Raw genomic sequence first — 20,316 nt, 5'->3', positions numbered from 1 at the left:
ATATCCCATTCTATCAAGATAACTTAACAAAAACTTGGCTCCCTCTATAGGGCCAAACACAACCTGACAGAGCAAGCAAGGATTACCTTTAGCAGTAACATGCCTCCTTCCTTCTCGATTATATGCGTCCCCTATTCTAACAATTATCAACACTATATGTAAGATTAAACTAGCCTCCTGCTACTACAAAACAGCAACCAACCAACCTTATAAAACACATCACTGCCTTGCATTAAGACAATTAAACTGTCTTGAACTCCCAAACCAGTTGACATCATCACAACTAATCATTGCCCAGAAGCTATTGTACTGTTCCGACAAATGCTCAGCATTACAAAATACTCTACTGTACTGTTCATTCACTAGAGACCTTCACTCTAGCAATAAGCTTTTACTATGCATCAGTAAGACTTCCAACAATGCTGAAGACTCTCTCTAATCTCATTGTGTATCAAAACTCTAGAATGAAATCCCCACAGAACTAAAACAGACAGAAAACTTAAATAGTTTCAAAACTTTGCTTAAACAGCACCTATGCCATAGTTGGCTCTGTTCTTCCTGCTCACCTGGCAAGCTTTACTCAGATTACTTTTCCTCCAACTCTTATGGCCACTTTGCTTCCCAATCTTTCTGTACCTTATCACTCCTCCTCATCCTGCACTTATTTTCTAAACTCTTACTTCTCCTCCTCTCACACCCCACCATTAACTACATTTCCTCCTCTGTCCATTAATCTTCCTGCTCATTTCTATAACCTCTCCTTTCATTTCTTTTACCATTTTTAAGCTACAAACACCCCAGTTTGATCTTTCCCCTGCAACCATCGTACTATAAATACATTAACTGTTATTGTATGTTATTTCTCTATTCAATAATTAGATGTTTTATGTTTATTTCTCTGGGGAGTTTTTTGTGTTAAAATAATATGTTCATGAACGAAATATTTAAAAATATTTAAAAATCATGTAAGTAAGCTTATGTATTGATGTTTTTACCCTGCAATTATAAAAGTACGTAATGTGTAACTTAAATATGGAGCTTTTCTCCCCAGGCTTCAGCTGAAAATGGGTTATCCAGTTGGACTTTTCCCAGTTAACAATGACAAATAAATAAGTAAATGACACAGATAACGCTTATTACTAAATCAGTATGTAACATGAAATATGTTTGACATGTACCTAAATGTTCCACAATAAATATAACAAAAGAGTATAAAAAAATCATAGCTTTCTTAAATGCAGTAATACCTGCTGGGTTGTGCATTGCACATATATTATCTCACATTTTGACATTTAAGGCACTGACATTTTAGTACTGACTTTTAGTTATTTTCCTCTGCCATAGGTGACAAACTGAGAGGACAGTAGTTTCTTATGTCTGCTTTTTTCCACATTCAAGTATAAAAACTGTATCTGCCTTTTTCAGTCATTAAACACTTAACCTGCTCCCAAGACTAGTTTAATATACTGAAGCAGATATCACGGCTGTCTCTTTCCTTCAGTTTCTTGACACAGATCTCTCAGGCAATACTGCATTCTTGTTACTAATTTAATTAGCTCTTTCACAATCCATTCCTCTCTAAAAGACAATACAACAATTTTAGCATCTTTACAAAGTTTAAAGATTACACCTCCACGTCCTTTATGTTTGATAAGTTGAGATATTATATTTTGTCAAGACAGCAGTGAAGGAATGCAGCAAGTTTTATTTATTGATTTTTTGGTTGATGAGTAGGGTTAGCTTAATTATATAGTGAGGTACAAATTAACAGTGTAGGTATTACAGAATATATAAATGTTATTCAGTGTGATTTTGTTACTTGCGTGTTTTGAATCTTTAATTTTCCAGTTTCCTGATTCTAAAGTGGAATGTTTAAAAACTCAACTACCTATATCACTTTTTAAAAATTAATTCACTGACTATTTTATGTACAATAAAATAAACATACTTACAAACAAATACATAAATAAATAAAAACATAACTGCTGCTGCACGGTGCTTATGGCTTTAGTCTATCAAGGCCTGCAAGTCTGTTTTTTTTTTCCTCACATTCTCTCACATAATTTATTGGCAATTTGGTACTGCTCTGTATGCTGATGTGTTCACTAATTAGATCTGTTCGACACACATCCGGTAACAAATGTCACTTGTACACATATTAGCTAAGCCCTCATAGGGCCAGATGTACCCTCTTGATGTTTTTCCTGTTAAGCTTTCATTTACTAGATGAACCGCGTGGGCTTCAGCTCATTAGTGGGATGTAATTGGCAATTGCTGTTGATGTTTGTCTCTCTCTTTTTCACTCTGGGAAGTGAAGGCTTGGGGTTTCAGAAATAATATAGCTTTGATCAGAATCCACTTCCAACAAATTCAACTTTGAGCCTAGCTGAAGACAGGTGTCTTGGGGGATATCACTGTATACCTTAATCACAACTGACCCACATTATGAGAGACAGACACACAAAATTTTTGCACATCTAGAGAGGTGAACAAAACATTCTTATTTAAACAGAAATGATACAGTGCACCTTTACTAAAGATACAATAATACAAAATACAGCCATGATGACTATCTGCAAAAGTCTGTTAGCCTAGTAATATAAACATCCAGAAAATGTACAGTACTGGAATAGCTTCTATACTTCAAAGCACAATACATGCAGCATTGTACTGTCATGATCAACAGCTACCTGAATAAAACAAGAGTAAATTATGTTATCATTAGCAGATTTCATATTTTATTTATGTTTATTTATGCTTTGTTGACAGAGTTAGTCCCATCAGGCCTATGACAGCTTTTCAGGGGTGGCCTAGGTCTTATTCATGCTGACTAAAGGAAATTTCACCAGGGGAATTCCCTTAATTTTAAACTACGGATTCCAGTAGAAATAACCAGAAAATTGTGGTTATGGCAGAAATAGTGGAAATGGGATAAATGAGGCAAAATATAGGTGTAAATATGATGTCCTTTTTTATTATGTACAAAAATAGTTTTAGTATATTATTTTTTTAATAATAAAGAGCCCCTATTCTTTTTGATGTATGTCATGGTATCGTTTACATCCATCCAGGCTACCACCAATTTATTCAGAAGAGACTTCAATTTAACATCTCATCTGAAGAAGGGGACACTCAGAAATGTAGCGACCTCTTTATGTTGCACTATACTGTCAGTAGCAGAAAATAAATCCAAGCATCTGCTGTGGGAACAGAACTCACAGTCTTTTCATCTTCTAACATCAAAGCTGTCCCACCTGTTGAGCTATTGTTGCTAACATTTACTAGTCAACAGTTCGTTTGAAAATGGTCCAAATTTCAGATGTACGAACTGCATGTGACAAACGCAAGCACAAAAAGTTGAAAACTCATTTGCATTTACAATGTATCGAGTATTTGTTTTTATGGCTCCATAATGTTATTCCTGGACCTGTAATAAACAGCACATGAATTATGAAAAAAGATAAACCTCAGGAGAACTCAGGATATCAGCAATTGCTTATCTGCTTTACAGATGTCTCTTGCAGAGGGGCAAGCCTCTCTGTACTCTCCATAGAACCACTAATTATACAAACTCCAATATTGCCATATCTCAGAGAAAAGGGAGTAAATTTGAGACACTGCTATCTCAGAGTTAGTGTATATATGCCCATATTTTTGTAAATATAGTTTTGCTATTCCAGGACTTGCAATTATGAGTCTTGAAAGTTGTAACTATTTTTAATTCACAGGTTTCATACGAATACAGGAAAGAAAGTATGTCAGCTAATCTCTCCATTCTGCTGTAATCTTGTGTGTCACGGTACCCTAGATATGTTTTGGCTTCAGATATTTATTCCTTGTTATATTCACTACTAGCTTTACCAATGTGCCTGAAATAATTCATCATCTTCATCTCATCACTTCTAGCAAATTGTTCCAAGCACTCACAACCTTCTCTCTGAAGAAGCACCTCCTCATATTTTATTTTATTTATGCTTCCTATCTTCATACCTCAAAGTGCATTTCCCCACCATCACCACCATTTATCTGAAGCTCATTCTGTGGCTTAAAATCTCTACTGCATTTTACATTCCTAACCAGGTACCTAGCTAGTGCTCATATTCTGTTTATATGGTTTCCCGTGATCCCCCATACCACTGCCTGCATACCTCATCTAAATAAATAAATAAATAAATAATGTTTAATGCCTGTATGAAATTTCTGACCGACTTTCTGTGGATATGTGTTTCTGATTTGCTTGCATGCAAGTATTCATTTATTTTTTTTCAGATTTGTTAAAAATGCATTTTTCCATGATTCTATCTGGATTCAGCAAACTCAGTGCAATTAAGCAAAGTACAGCCATATGTAAATTAATTCAAACAGGATGATTCTAAAATATCTAGTTACAGAATTAATTAGCAGAGTGATCGATTGGCTGACTGAGTGATCGATTGGCTGACTGATTGATGGAGTGATTAAATGATCAGTTGTGGCCAGGTGAGTGGAATGGACAACAGAAGCCCCGTCTTAGTCATAATAGTCACAAAAATAAATTTCGAAAAAGATCAGCATAGGCTCAAGAATTACTGGTAAATATGTACTGCCACCACTATAAACTTAACATAGTGAAAGCATTTACAAAAAGCTTAGTTAAACAATGCACACAAAATGAACTTCTACTGGTTACATAGAGCAAAATGGGAAGAAAACAAGTATACAACATATACAGTTGGAGTATTTAGGCCAGCCAAGAGCATAATTTGACTCCAGCAGACTGGCAATCTGTACACTTTTAATAAAAAAAAACATTTTTGTCCTTATGAAAAACTTTAATAAACATATACTTAGGGACACCAGAGCAGTAGTTGTAATGAGTCATTAGGATCAAATGTCTTCTCAAGGATCCTCCAATAGTGAAAATTCTGTGAAGGGTTTAAATTTTTAGGATATGGAGCTCTATAGTTTAGGGTCTTTCATGGAAAAAGCTTCACCACCAAACAGAAATAAGTAAGAAGGAATGCTGAGAGTTAGTACCGACAGATGACAAGTAAAGGGACAGGCTGATCGGGCAAAGGTTGATAGTTGTGCAATATATAAACACAGTTAATTACAAACATTGTCAGTTATGACAGCATGAAGGGATATGGAATACATCCATCAGAAACTGTCCTTCAAAAAGTAAATACTGGGCAATTACAAAACACATACCTTTCTATTTCAACCTTTTTATAAACGTATACTGTATCATTAGTATAGATACATGGAAATGGTACATTCTTCTTACTTTAGAAATAAAAAATAAATAATTAGCATTTAAATGTAAATACTTTGATTCTGTGTACATTATATGTACCCTACAAGTAACTAACATGTCATATAAAATGTAATATTACAAGACTAACACACATGAAAATTCTGAAATATCAATATTGAACTCCAAAAATGAGGCTTCCTAAATTCACAGTCATTTTGCATTTTATGCAGTCACTACAGCAATCATGTTTCTTAATCAGTCTCCCAGATCTCACTTATTAAATAAATATCTGTTTAATTTCTGAGGAAATTTCTGCAGCACTGTACTGCAAAATAATACTAAGTGACAGCTTCGCTATTAGTATATTTCTTGACTATGTCTTCAATATGTTGAACCTGCACAGCAACATAAGCATGATTTTCTCTCTGAGAAGGTGGTAACACATCTTGTTTTGAAACAATATCATTTTGAGGTCCATTTGATAAGTAAATATTTCTAGCTGACAAATTTCCTCACTTCTATTCTATATCTCAACAAACACCATTTATTTTGTCGGGGGTTTTCTTCACATGTAAATGTCAGAATCTCTGACATCTTACCATCCTTGCTGTCAAATCACACCTAACTCCTATAATGACTCCACGATCAGTCATTACCATCCACAGAGTTTACCGGGCAAGTAGCGAATGGAAATAGCTTGCCAGGCCTTTCTTTCATACTACACAACCACACACACCTACAGTCAGTTTGGAATCAACAATCCACCTTCCACTACTTTGAGAAATGGGAGGAAGCAAAGAGCACTTAGAGAAAACCTACGCAAGCACAGGGGTAATATGCAGACACTAGTCAGATGGCACCCCGGCTGAGATCATGCACCTCTTTGTGTGATGTAACAATGTTAATCACTGCAATACTGTATGATACTATCTCAAAAACAGTGATACCTAGATTCCTCTGCTTGACATAGGACACATTTGAACATTAACTAGAAAATCCACATGCATTCTTACTGTTTCTCCTGTCTTTAATTCTGGCAGATCCATTGCTGGTCTCTAGCAATAATTCCACATACACTGCTTATTTTTTAATAAAAGTCAAAGAAATGTCATTAGTTTATGTGCGGTGTCTTTTGGCTTCATTTTTCATTTTACTGCTTTGGCTGCTGTTGGGCACCGTTTATCCTTTGTGGAGTCTACTTTTTTTTGCTTAGTTTACATGTGAATGAAGAATAAGGAGACTGTAGTTTACTTTTAAGATGTCTACCCATCAGTAACTGTGATGGAGAAAGTTCCACGCTCTATAATGAACTTTTGAATTCTAGTGTGTGTGTGTGTGTGTGTGTGTGTGTGTGTGTGTGTGTGCATTATACATATATATATATATATATATATATACCATCTACACACATATATATATATATATATATATATATATATATATATATATATATATATATATATATACACACGCACACACACACACACACACACACACACACACACACACAGATGGCAAAACTTTAAAATTTGTCGTGGCAGTGTCTCAAAGCAACTGCATTTGTCTGCCCTTTCTGGGAGAAGTTCAACTCCTCAGGCATTTCAGCTGATAAACATAATTGTGAAAAGAAGCTATAAAATGCCCAAAGTCTTCTCTAGCAAAGCATCTTTACATTCTTAAAAGCAATATCTGCGCTGTATACCGGCTATATGCATCTTTTTGCCAGGTTTAGACTGAACTTATACGACACACTTTGGTAAACTAAGAAACTTTTCTCTGCAGTTTTGTGGAGCATTGTTAAGATATTTCTTGAATATGTTTTGTAATGACTTTTGATCCTTCTCTACTGTTAATGGACTTGCCATAGAAATGTAGAATTTCTGACAACCAGACATCTGCTAACATTGTGTTCTCTTCATATGTATTTTATATCTTTGTCAAAGTTCTTAGCTCATGTGTTACCTTCCAGCAGTAATGTGCGTTATAGGAGGACTACAATGGTGATATTCTACACTGTGATGGCACTCACAAAACAGGCTGCACTAGCCAAATATGCTTTTATAAAGAAGTTATTTTGTTGAGGTCACCACAAATCTAAATAAGAGAGAAACTGGCCTAAAGGATGTAAGGTCATTCCCGTTTTGGTCACTGGGAGACAGAATTAAGCTGGATGATTTGCATAAAGAAAGGAATTCCCTAGATGAAAGACAGATTAAATAAATGACAGATGGGAATGGAAGAAAGTGTAGTGTGCTTTTAGAAACTTGTAAAATAGACCATGTGGCCCTAATGTTGGATGGATTTAATGGAGATATTCTAGAAAGAGAAAGGAAAGGACAAATACAATGTAATGTAGCAGAGCTGCTTTGTAAGATGGTGTGCCATGTTGTCATGACCTGAATCGGCCAAGAAGTGATTAGCAAAAGCTCCTCTACCATTAACACAGGGTCCATTTAATGGTCTTAAATAATGCTGAAATGTTCCTTACTGATGTTAGTAATATAGTTCAATTATGCCCAGAGCTGTCATGGGTTATAAAATAGACTGACTTGCTAGTCTCTATTGAGTAAGTGTTCAAATACTTTCCTTAGGTCTGTGCGGAGCTATGTAGCAGAGAACAAATCTTATTTAAAAGCAAGCACTTCTAAAGCAGAAGGGAAATATTCAATAGGTATTCAAGGACTGCCTTTTGCCCTCATCCCCTTTTGTTGAACTATCTGTAAACAGTTATTGTGCCAGTTCCAGTAAGAGAAGGTAGTCATAGTTTTTAAGTAAAGATCGAAAGGACATTGTAGATTCCTGCTGGTTTGGCTTTTGTAGCTGAAAAGGGAGTGATGAGCAACCTTAACCTGTACTCATAAAATTTAAAGATTAGTAAAACAAATTATGATAACCTTTGAGGCCAATTTGCAAGGACCTAGTTCAAGATAAGAGATTTGCAATTTGAGCTGCTTTGTGTAGCTCAAGGCATAGCTAACTATTCCAAGAAGTATTTTCCTTCGTAAGTATTTTAGGATTTCTTTCACTGGAATACAGCAATAGAATTTAATATTCCCCAATGCAATCTAGTGCAACACTTAAGTTATGTTGTCCATTTAGTCATTCACAGACTAATGATGCTCATGATCTGTGTTGCTGAAGAGGTTTGCAAGCAGCGTACATTATAATTTCCTACAGACTGAAAGCAGAACACTTGCAGCCAAGTCACTCACTCTGGAAAGAATTAAAGTCAAGGAATTACTGTTAAGGAATGAAGATGTAGTGACCTCGAGAATGAGATAGGATTCAGATCATCATCAGCTGAGGCTCATGCTTCAAAGTCAGTAAATGTCTGTGCAGCCGTCATCATCATCATCACCCCCCCCCCCGTTTTCTACATGGAGTCAGGGTGGCATGTCACCTGTTCCCATCTCTCTCTCTCTATTCAATGCCACTCTCCTACCTTCTTTGGCACTCCTGTTTGATTATCACAGGTCTTCTCTCAAACAATCCAGCCAGCTCTTTGCTGAACACACTAGTTTTATATTGTCTTCTTCCCGTCTGTCCCAAATCTTCTTTACCAGATTGTCTTCTGCTTTTCTGCACGTGCCCAAACCACCATAATCAATTCTCATTGACCTTTTCTGCAATTGCAGCTACTTTGTCTTTTGCTCTTATGGCCTTATTTCTTCATCTGTCCCACAGGGTGCATCCTACCACCCATATTAGGAACTTCATTTCCACCACCTCCTCTACTTCCTCAACTGTTCTGCCTTTACTGCCCAGGTTTCTGTACCATACAGTAGTACTAGTCACACCACTGTTTTGTACACCTTACTTTTTAGCCTCTATGACATTCCTCTGTCATACACTACACCTAACACTCTGTGCCAGTTAGCTGCAGTCCCTCTGGTTCTGTCTTTGACCTTCTAAGCCAGAGTTCGCTTCTCTTCAACCACTCCTTCCAGACACAAACACCTGTTCTGCTGTTTTCCATTCTGTCTCAGTTCTCAGATTCTTCTGATTTCCCCCATTTACAGCAATTACAACTGCCTTATCTGCACTGTTTCATTCCACGTGCCTTCAGTTTTGCATTCTAGCATACAGTCTGCCTGTAATGCCACATCGTCTGCATACAGCAACTTTGTTGATCTGTCTCCTCCAACCCGATTGCCAATGTAGTCCATTACCAGTATAAAGATGAACACACAGCTGAACCCTGATGCATACCCACTCCCATTAGGAATCTTTCTGTGAGACCAAACTTTGTTCATACTTGAGATATTATTTCCTTGTACATAGCTTGCACAAATTCTACCAATGTTTCTGGGACTTCAAACCTCCACAGGACTGCCCAAATCAGCTTTCTTGGGACCTTGTCATATGCTTTCTCCAAGACTAGGAATGGCCAGTTAGAGTTGTTCCTCATCTCTAACTTCTTATGAACTTCCTGTCTCACTACAAACTTCTGGTCAGTTTTGCTGCATCCTGATCTGAATCCAAACTGCTCATCTCCCATCCTAATTCAAAGTACTCTGTGTATTTGTTTATCAATCACCCACTCCAGGACTTTCAATGCTATAGGAGTTTGATACCTCTGTACTGCCCACAGTTGTTAATGTCCCCTTTGTTCTTGAATACTGGCACTAGTATGCAAATTTTCAAGTCATCTGGGATAATCCTATTTCTCCACACTGCTATGAGTACCCTTAGGAGCTATCTCTCTCCTATCTCACCCAACATCTTGATCATATCTGCTGTGAACCTCATCTGAACCTGCTGCTTTCCCTGACTTAATTTTATTTAGTTTTCCTTAGTGGTGCCCTTACTTCTTCTATGGTGGGCTCCTCCTCTTCTCTCATCATAGGCCGTGTTTGGGGCAGTAGAGCTTCAGAGAGGTTTTCTTCATTCAGAAGCTGCTGCAACTACTTCTTCCATCTGCCTTTGATGTCCAGTGGACTGGAGAGCAGGTTGCTGCTGGCATCCCTTATAAAGGGTGTCTGACTATCTTCTTTATCACGTTGCAAGGCAAAGACAGAGAGTTTCTTTGGGCTATCTACCGAGTCACTTTCCAGAAGTTGGTGCAGTGCCTCTGATGCATTGTTCTTTGTTATTAAAACTCCTTTCTTAACTTCTTTGTTAGCCAACCAGTAGTCCTTCCTAGCCTGGTCCATCTTTTCTATCTCCCACTTTTTCCTGCACTCCTCCTTTCTTTTGATGACTTCCTGGACCTCTGCATTCCACCATCAGCTTTCCTTATGTAGCTTATTTTCACTTGACTCAGTCCTCTCGCATGCTGTTTTGAGGTGCTGCCATTCTTCTTCAACTCAACCTATTTCCTCCTCCACTTGAGGGGCTACAGCCCTGAGTAATTCCTTGAACTGTAGTGCTTTCTCTCCAGTCAACTTCTAGGTCTTCAGCCTAGTCCTTCTTGACCTTAAAGCCTTCTCTGACCACTGTGTGTGGAAACCAGTGGTTTATGCCAGCTAACAGTTTCACTGGGGATGACTTTGCAACTGCTAATACTACCCCAGTGCACTTTCCTTACTAGGAGGAAGGTTTCCTGAGTTGCAAGTTGGCCAGTCTTGTATGTTATCTTGTGACACTCTCTCTTGCTGAACCATGTGTTGGCCATTATCAAGCCATTTGCCAGACAGAAGTCTAAAATGCCCTTACCTTCTTTATTCCTGTTGTCCCACCCATCTGGACCCAGGCATTCTTCACATCCTGTTCTGTCTGTTCCGATATTTGCATTCAGGTCACCCACTATCAACATCTATTGTTGTTTTGCTTTATTAATATGTCTTGCAATGCTGTCTGAATGCAATCTTTTCCTCACTATAACAACCCTACTGTGGGGCATAGGCTGAGATTATGAACACTGCCCTATTATTAGGTTGGAGTCTAAATGTCTTGAGTCTGTCACTAATTCTGATGACATCCCTCACTGCCTTCTGAATCTGTTCTCTCATGACAATTCCCACACTATTTCTAGCCTGTCCTTCCCATGAGTAATAGACTCTGGATCCCAAGTTAAGTGGTTTTGCTACACTGCCCTTCCACCTTGTCTCCTGGATACATAGGACGTCAAGCCTCCTCCTTACTATTATGTCATCCACTTCCTAGCTCCATCCTGTCAGTAAACCTACAATGGGTGTATTAATTCTTGGTTCATGTTTGGCGGGTTGATTAGTTTTATGTCCAGCTTTCACTCAACAAAGCTATTCCAGGTAACCCAAGATGGGCAACTTGGCACCAGCCGGCAAGTAGCTTACTGACCTGCTGGATGGCAGGCAAACACTAGCCAAAGAGAGGGCATACACCTCTCCCACCGTTAGCATGTGCCCCTGGCATAGGTTGGGTCTTCAACCCACTTATCACCATCAAATACTCATGCCTATTTTTTTGGTGACATCAATCAACATGACTGAATCACCTAAAGCTACATATTTCTTACACAGTCTAGTGGCTAGCTCTGCCATGGCATGCAGTCAGTGATCCATGTTCTCCTATCTTGAGGATACTGTACAATATTTCATCAGTATTCCACATTCTGCTTTGTTTTTGTTTTGTTTTTTTTTCTCATCCCAAGACCTTGGCCAGTGGTACATTTACCTTAGCCTGTATGATGGAAGCTTCTACTCTCCCTTGCCTGTGTGCTCTCTGGCTTTAGAAGCTTCTCCCGATGGGTTAAACACTCGGTGGTCATCCCCTGCCCAACAGACTTGCCCAGCAAAATACCTTGTGAAAGAGTGTAAATTTGCTTCAGTTACCCGCCTGAAACAGCACCAAAACCAGACTAAAGAGTATAGCATTCTAAACTGCAGGTGTTCCTTCTATTGCAATTTATCCACACTCCAAATCTGTTTTTAAAATTATCTGCTTTTAAAAAAGTAAACTGCTCCTTATTTAAAGTATTACTACAGAGCAGATGAGCATACACACAGGTTAGTTTTTTCTGGCTGTAGTAACTTACTTTGGCCACCAGGCGGCAACACACTGCCCGCAGTCTACCACTGCACTACAGGGAAGCAGATATACTGAACTTACCCCAAAGTGGATGTTTTTTCCTGCTATCCCTGATTAGAGCCCACTAATTGTCCCTGTAATCTCGTGGTGGTTGAGGCCCGCTATGCTTGGCTCACTTCGCTCCACTACCCTGCCCCCAAATTCCACCTGCCCCCACTACTTCTACATTTATTCTAACCCCAATCACCTGACCATTCCCTACAGCCACTCACCTGCAACCAACGTAACCACACCCCTAATTTACCACTTGCATCCAAATACCACAAACCCAAACTATGAAGGCCTTACTTTCATCTCTCCTACTAACCCTCACAACTCTAATCTACGTTACATCCTTACACACAAACACACCACTATCACACACCACCTACCATACAACACATACATTCACACCTGTTATTACACACATAAGCTTTCCTATAGCCCTTTCTTTATTTAGTGACAACACGATATTATTTGTCAAGTAACAAGTATGTTTCACTATTCTACACTAGTAAAACATCAAGTAAACTCGACATGGATATTCTACAAACTACCAAGCTTCAACTTTCATTAAAGAAATACCTCCTTACTTCAGGGGACATTCACTAAAATCATGGGCCAAGCAACATTATACCCCTAAACAAACACACTGCAGATCTACTCATCATCAATCTTAACTCTTGCAGTATATCAAACAAACTTCCTTACTTACATGCATTCATAACTCACTACTCCCCCGACATCCTTGCTATAACAGAGACCTGGCTAAATCCCAGCACACAGAATGAAGAAATTCTCCCTCCATGATATAATATCTTACCTCTAGATAGAACAGGAAAGAAGGGTGGGGGTGTTGCAATTGTCTATAAAAATACAATTTCTCTCCAACCTCTACTAACTCCTCTACCTATATTTAATACTGCTGAGATCATAGGCTCTGTCCTACTGTTAAATAAAAAAAAAGAGCATCAATATTCTCTCTGCATATATCCCTCCAGGTAATAATGCTCCAAAAATTGAGGAGATTCTACAATGGTCAAAAGATAATCTCCCACAGGAGACTATTTTATTAGGTGACCTAAACACTGACTGGCTAGCCTGTAACTCTAAAAATCCCACTAACCACATCAACCTATATGGATTTTCTCAATTCATTCAAGAACCAACTAGAGTAGACAAAAAATCCCATCTATACTAGATTGGACATTAGTAAATTACCCTGAACATAATTACCAAGTAGATAGTGACCATCTCCCTACTTTCCTCCTACGAAAACGTACTAAACTTACCCAAACCTACAATTGATAGACAAGTCAGAAACAATCGCAATGTTAACCCTGTAGAACTCAACACTATATTAAAAAAATTTAACTGGGAACCACTACACAGCCTTGACCTAGACCAAGCAGTGGACTATTTTAATAGTACTCTTATTAACATCCTTAATTCAGTTGCCCCAGTAAGAAAAATTAGAGCTAAGCAACACTATGCTCTTTGGCTTACTAAATCCACCAGAGCCCTATTAAAAACCAGAGACAAGGCATTGTAAACCTGGAAGAAAGATGACACTAGTCTATCCAAACAAAACTATCAACACCTTAGGAATTAGGTCAAAAAACTAAGCTTGATAAACATAACTACTTTCTAGATATACAAATAAACACTCCAATAACCCCAAAAAGTTCTGGCAATAAGCTCCGTACTAAAACCTGGTAAAACCTCCACACCAGCTCCCACTTCCACCTCTACAAAAACAGATAGCGATATAGCCTCCCAATTTAATCACCACTTTACTAAATCCGTTAAATCACTATCAACTCAACTTTCCAAAAATAGCTACTCATCCATACCAACAACTCCTAACAACTCACCTCCCTTTACATTCTCTCCTGTTCCAACCTCAACAATAAAAAAAATACCTCAAAACTTAAACCCACTACTCTTGCAGCAGATGGTATACCTGCTCATTTCCTAAAAATGGCTGCCGACTCTCTATCCTACCCAGTCTCAATATTAATCAGCCGCTCCATGCAGGAATCCCACATCCATCAACTATGGAAAATCTCTTACATTATTCCCCTTCATAAGGGTGGGAATTCCTATGATTTCTGTAACTATCGCCCCATAGCCAATCTGTCTCCTTTATCAAAGATACTTGAGAAATGCATACACTCTCAGGTCATGCATTTCCTAGACTCTAACAATCTCTTCTCCTCTACACAACATGGTTTCTGCCCACACCACAGCACAACTTTAGCCCTTCTCTCTTTCACAAACCTTGTTAACCAATATAGAAATAACAACAGATTTGTATCTGCTATATTCCTGGACCTCTCCAAAGCATTTGACATGGTTTCCCACTCCATTCCAATAGATACTCTTACCTCTCTGTCCTTTGCCCCTAACACTTTTGCATGGTTTAAAAACTATCAGACAGACAACAAGCTGTCCAGTGGCAATGAGTTATACCTTCTTTTCTCCCAACTACCATTAGTGTACCTCAAGGTTCCATACTCGGTCCACTCCTCTTTTCTATCTTTGCCAATAATCTACATACCTCTACCCTACAAGGCTTCACTCATACAGTATGCAGACAATTCCACCCTGATCTGCTCCACCCCAAATCTCACCACCCTACAGCATTTCAACCAGGAATCTTTTACCTCAGTAGAAAGGTGGATCACAGATATTCAACTTATATTAAATCCAAACAAAACAAAACTACTTCTATTTACCACAAACAAATTCAAAAACACTACACTCTTCTTCTCTATATCCTCCAATAATGGAACCGTCATTTCACCCTCTCTCCACACTAAGCTGCTTGCCATCGAAATACCTACACTTTGACATCCATATCTCTCAAACTATTAAAAAGGTACACAAAAAATGGGGTCCCTATACAGACAAAAAGACTTTCTATCAGATCAAGCTCGGGTCACCCTAGCCCTAACCCACCTTCTTTCCACACTCATGCATGCAGCACCTATTCTCACCTATGTAAGAAAATCTGACCTGGAGAAACTTGAGTCGTGTTATAACAAAATCGCCAAGTTTGCAAAAAATTCCCTCTTTAGAACACACCATTGTATACCTCTTAGGTAACTTCAGTGGCTTCAGCTCCCACAGTTATTAACCTGCCTATTAACAACCTAAAATATCCTAAAACTCCAGCCCTTAGGGAACTACTGATTAACTACATTCCAAATCGACCACTCTGCTCTGCCAACAAATCATTCCTCTCTATCTTCATAGCCAGCAACACAGCCAGTAAAGTTTTATTGTCTCACAATATAGCAAAAAGTTGGAATAATCTCCCTCCCTCGGTGACTTCTGCACCTAATACCAAACAATTAAAAAACTCCCTTAAGGCTTATCTTATTAGCTCTTGGCTATGTCCATATGTTACTTAATCCTAGTGTATGCTACCACCATCTTTCTCTCTTGTCTCCAATTATTAGACCCTCTGTAAAAATGGAAGTAACAAATGGTATCCCTTAACATTTGGAAATGTTGTTGTGATCTCTGTCTGTATATTTTGATGACTAACTTAATGTTCACTTGTATATATTGCTGATATGATATTTCTTTGTGTACTGTTCTATTATGCACAAAATGCTGCTCAATAACAAAGTCTTTACTTTACATTATGTATTATTATCATTGTCTGTTGCACTAATTAAGTGGAGCTTTTCTCCCCAAGCCTCCGCTATAAATGAACCTCATCCAGTTGGACCACCCGGTTAACAAATGTAAAATAAATAAATAATTGACTCATTCAGAGAGAACAGGATCTGGGTATTCTTGGACTAGATGAGTAGGTAAGAGCTCTTGGGCTGATTTGTTCCTGTCCAGGAACTCCAATCAGCTTTCCATTCATAGACCTGGGCAGTAGGGACTCCGCCAGTTTGCTGGTCCTTGGACAGTGGCCTACATTCTTCCCCTGGGAGTACCCCCCAGTGATTCCTCTGAGACTACAATTCTTGCATCCCAAGGGAAGTGAGAATACACTTTGGTAGTTCAAGCTGAAATTAGAGTGCCAGTGGGTGGACACCTAATACTTTGCTAGGTGTCCCCATGTGTGAAGCACAACTGCCTCCCTCCCCATGGGATTGTTGAGTTGACAGTGGCCGCTCAGCACAATCCTCCTCAGCCAGCTCCTATAAGCACTTCAGCTGTTAGTCAAACCTGGGACACCTGGGACATGGTCATACCTTTATGCCACTTAGCTTGCAAGGTACTCCGATATACTAGTCTCTTCTATACTTTTAGAACAGCCATCCACAGGCTGACCTTGATGTCGCAAGATAGTAAAAAGCAGAGCTTGGCCACTGTGAACTGATAATTTTCCTTACGTCTAGCGTACTGCATACCCTGCACATTAATGATTTTACCTAGTCAATATCTCGTGTTGTGAGTTTAAACTGTGTTCCCTAGTCTCCTCTTGAGAGAGACTTTTTTTTGCATTAGAGTTAACGTGTCTGCTCATGGTGTTGCTTTTGCTGGTGTTGTAAGACCTTGTTAGAGAAGATTATCTGATATGTACAGACTCCAGCAATAACTTACAGGTTCTAGCAGAGAGAGATAATTTAGCATGATAAATATTAGTTCATACTCCCTTTATTCATGAGGCAGCATCAAAAAATATCACGCTTAATACTAAAAATAAACATTACAGAAAAAAAAATAAAAGCTAACATATGGTGATGACAGCCACTTTTATTAGTATTTTTTAGCATTTTCAATTGAAAATGTTAATTTGACCCTTTCTTCAGACACCTACGACTGCTGCAGACTTAATTTCTTAGGTCTATGGCAGACTGCATTTCAAACAGACACAAAGTCACAGTACAAAATTGCTTTCCAAGCAAGTTAGAACCATTGTTAATATATTACTTCATCCTGGATATTAGAAAGGTCATGTGATAATTACTAGAAGTACTTAACGAAAACCACCTCTTTGATAACAATACTTCATAATATAAGCAGCTCCCTATAGTGAATCTATTTTATATTACAGTTTTCCTTCACAGCACCTCAGAAAAGTTACTCTTCATTGTAGACATATTATAAAAATGTATAGACACAGATAGATAGATAGATAGATATGTAAACAGAGAGATGTATCCCTTTCCTTTGCATCTTGCCAAGTGACTTTCGCACAGTACAAACACTCTACAGCAAACTGTTTGGAATTCAGAGGAGTATTAATATCTTCATTTCCATTTCTCTGTCTCATACATCTGCCATTTGTTCACTACAAATATTTAACTACTATTACCATTTTCCATCAGTGGTATGGCGGTAGCGTTGTTACCTCACAGCAAGAGGTTCTCCCGTTCAATTCTAGGCGGGGCTTGGGAGTGCCTTCTGTGTGGAGTCTGCATGTCCTCCTCGCGGTTGGGTAGTGTTCGAAAGACATGCGTGTGTAAATGGGCATGCCTTCGTTGAAGGTTGGGCGTCGAGCTGGCACCTCAGCATTTCGTAAAAAATCTACTGCCAATCATTAGCGGACCGGAGTTCCGCTGTGGCGACCCCTAACCAGGAAAAAGCCGAAAGACAAACAAACTGTTTTCCATGTAGAAAACCAACATTCAACACTGACAAATTTTACGTTAAAACGGTTTGCTCTCTTCTTTCATTATCTCCATTTTTTTATCTAACACGTATGTAAGATCTACCTATTAAATCCTGAATGGAGTATGACCATCTTTGATAAGCTTACGATCCATGGCAAAGCTTTCTGTGATACAAAGGGATTGTATGCTCAAGCAGCAATAAGACTCATGCAGCTGATGCTGCACTGCTGAGGCATGTAACTTTCTTATGTAAATATAGTCACACTACCACAGCAGACATTTGTAAATACACATCGGACAAATACAATTCACAGAAAATGTTCTACGTGAACTTCTATCTTGCAAGGAAACAAGATTAATATTTTAGATGCAGTAGAGATGATGCATAATGCATACCAAACACCTAGCTTCTAGACTCAAATCATAGAATTTTCATCGTAAGGTTTATCTGCATAGTTGGAAAAAAAAAGTACCTGTATATTCACTCACACGTCAGTGAAGGTACTTCACAATAAATAAAACATTTTTGGGGTGTAATAAAACCTGGTCCGGATCCCAGAAATGACAACTGACAAATTCCTGACTTCGTAGACTTCTATCAATTGTAACATTAACATAAAATACATACTCATGCAAAATTACAGAGCTGCATCTGTGCATGGGGTATCATAGGTTCAAAGGAGGTTAATAGGTTTTTGACCCTAGCCATATTATACCCGTGTTCCCCAAAAGTCTATGGTTAGATGGTCTTTATTTGCAGGGAAGTCTATGATCAGCACCGACTGCCCCTGTCCATGAGGCACATAGGTGCCACCCCTGGAATTTACAGTATATACACACATTACAGTACAGTGTGTTTGGTTCACTAAACTTGCATCTGGTAGAAGGTTACAGAGTATCCGCTGCAGTGCCTCCAAATTCATGAACAGTTTTTATCCAACTGCAGTAAGACTCATTAATACAGATGTAAATCTGGATGTAGTAAAACGATAATAGATTGTTACGCCCTCATTCCTTTTCTTTTTTCCATACAGTAATTCTATTTATTGTGTACTAAAATTTATTTATTTTAATTCAAATGCAATTCCGATCACCTCCTTATGTGCAATATCACCCAATCTCACCTCTGTGTATACTGTACTTTTCTTTTCATGTGTTAATCATCTAGTAGTCAGTGTTGTCCAGTGTATATAAATAGTGTACAAGCATGTGTGTCGGCTACTTACTTTTGTACGATAAAAAGCAGTTGCCGCAAATATGAAGTATTTATTCATCACTGATACAAAACAGCAAGTACATGGACTTGTGTTGCTGTTTGCTGTGAGCGGTGGCCTTTGGTGAGGTTTTCCTGTTTGGACTTTATCTTTACTTTTGTACAATAGTTACTGTTTATTCTTTAATACCCATTATGTCTGTCTTTTTGTGTTTGTTTTCTCCTTTAAAAGAGCTGACACTTGAAATTTTGTTTAGGTAGCATTTGTGTTTCCTAAATGACGAAGTTTCTTTGAATCAGTCTCTCATCCAATTGTCTTGGTTGTGCTTAAATAGGGTCATTGAGGAGCTCTGCCAATTTCTGGGAGACATATCTGCCTCTCTAGCATGTTCTGTTGATATCACAGGCTAGGTTGAGATCCCTGGAGTGAGGGTCTGTTGTTCCATTTGATTTGCGGACATGCAGCATTTCCATTTGGGCAGGGTCAGAGACTGCTCTGTAGGCCAGGCACAAGTTGCTCCATAGCAGCCTGAAGGATATGGAGTACAATGACAGAGCTTTCAGTCTTTCCATGTAGGCCATGTTTTGGAGGCCCTGAATTTTCTTTGTGAGAAACCTCTGTGGCCTCTCCAGGTGCTGGAGGTGTCTGGAGAGTATATGCAAAAGGGAGTGTCCATCTCCAGGTCTGTGTGTTATGCTCATTGTTTTACTTTGGCAGAAAAAAAGTCAAATCAAATGATGTAAATAACCTGCTTTTGTACAGAAGTGTTTCCGTACAAATAGCTATTCTGCACAAACATGTTGCCTGGCTTAACTACTAAACAGTTTCTTGACATGAAAAATATGGCATGTATTGCTCTATGTAAACTGCTATGCAGAAATCAGTTAATATACAATACATATTCTCTTTCTGTAGGATAATTCAATTACAGGTCAATTCATTTACTTTGAACCACTTCTCTGAAAATGGTGAGACCTCAGACTATTAGTCAGGTGGATGAATGCCCTCTCAAGACTGAATTAGGTTTCCTGCTACCAGCTATTGCCCCAGCATTTGCGCAACTAAAAGACAAGTTCCTAAACAGTGACTTTGGCTTACTTAGGTGGATGGAGTACAACTATGTACTGGAAACTCCAAACAAGTATGAAGCATGTTTCTCAAAATCACAACACCTCCCCTTCCCCTGTTTCCACCTGTCAGCTGGAGCATGTCTCAGTGTCCTGTCTGATGTGCCCTGCGCTGCACTCAAAACCTGATGGAAGTCTGGCACAGGAGACTGAGAATCTCACTATCAAAA

This window comes from Protopterus annectens, chromosome 9.part0, assembly GCF_019279795.1.
Source record: "Protopterus annectens isolate FY-2018-M chromosome 9.part0, PAN1.0, whole genome shotgun sequence".
Classification (NCBI taxonomy): domain Eukaryota; kingdom Metazoa; phylum Chordata; order Ceratodontiformes; family Protopteridae; genus Protopterus; species Protopterus annectens.
This window is presented reverse-complemented; position numbering follows the sequence as displayed.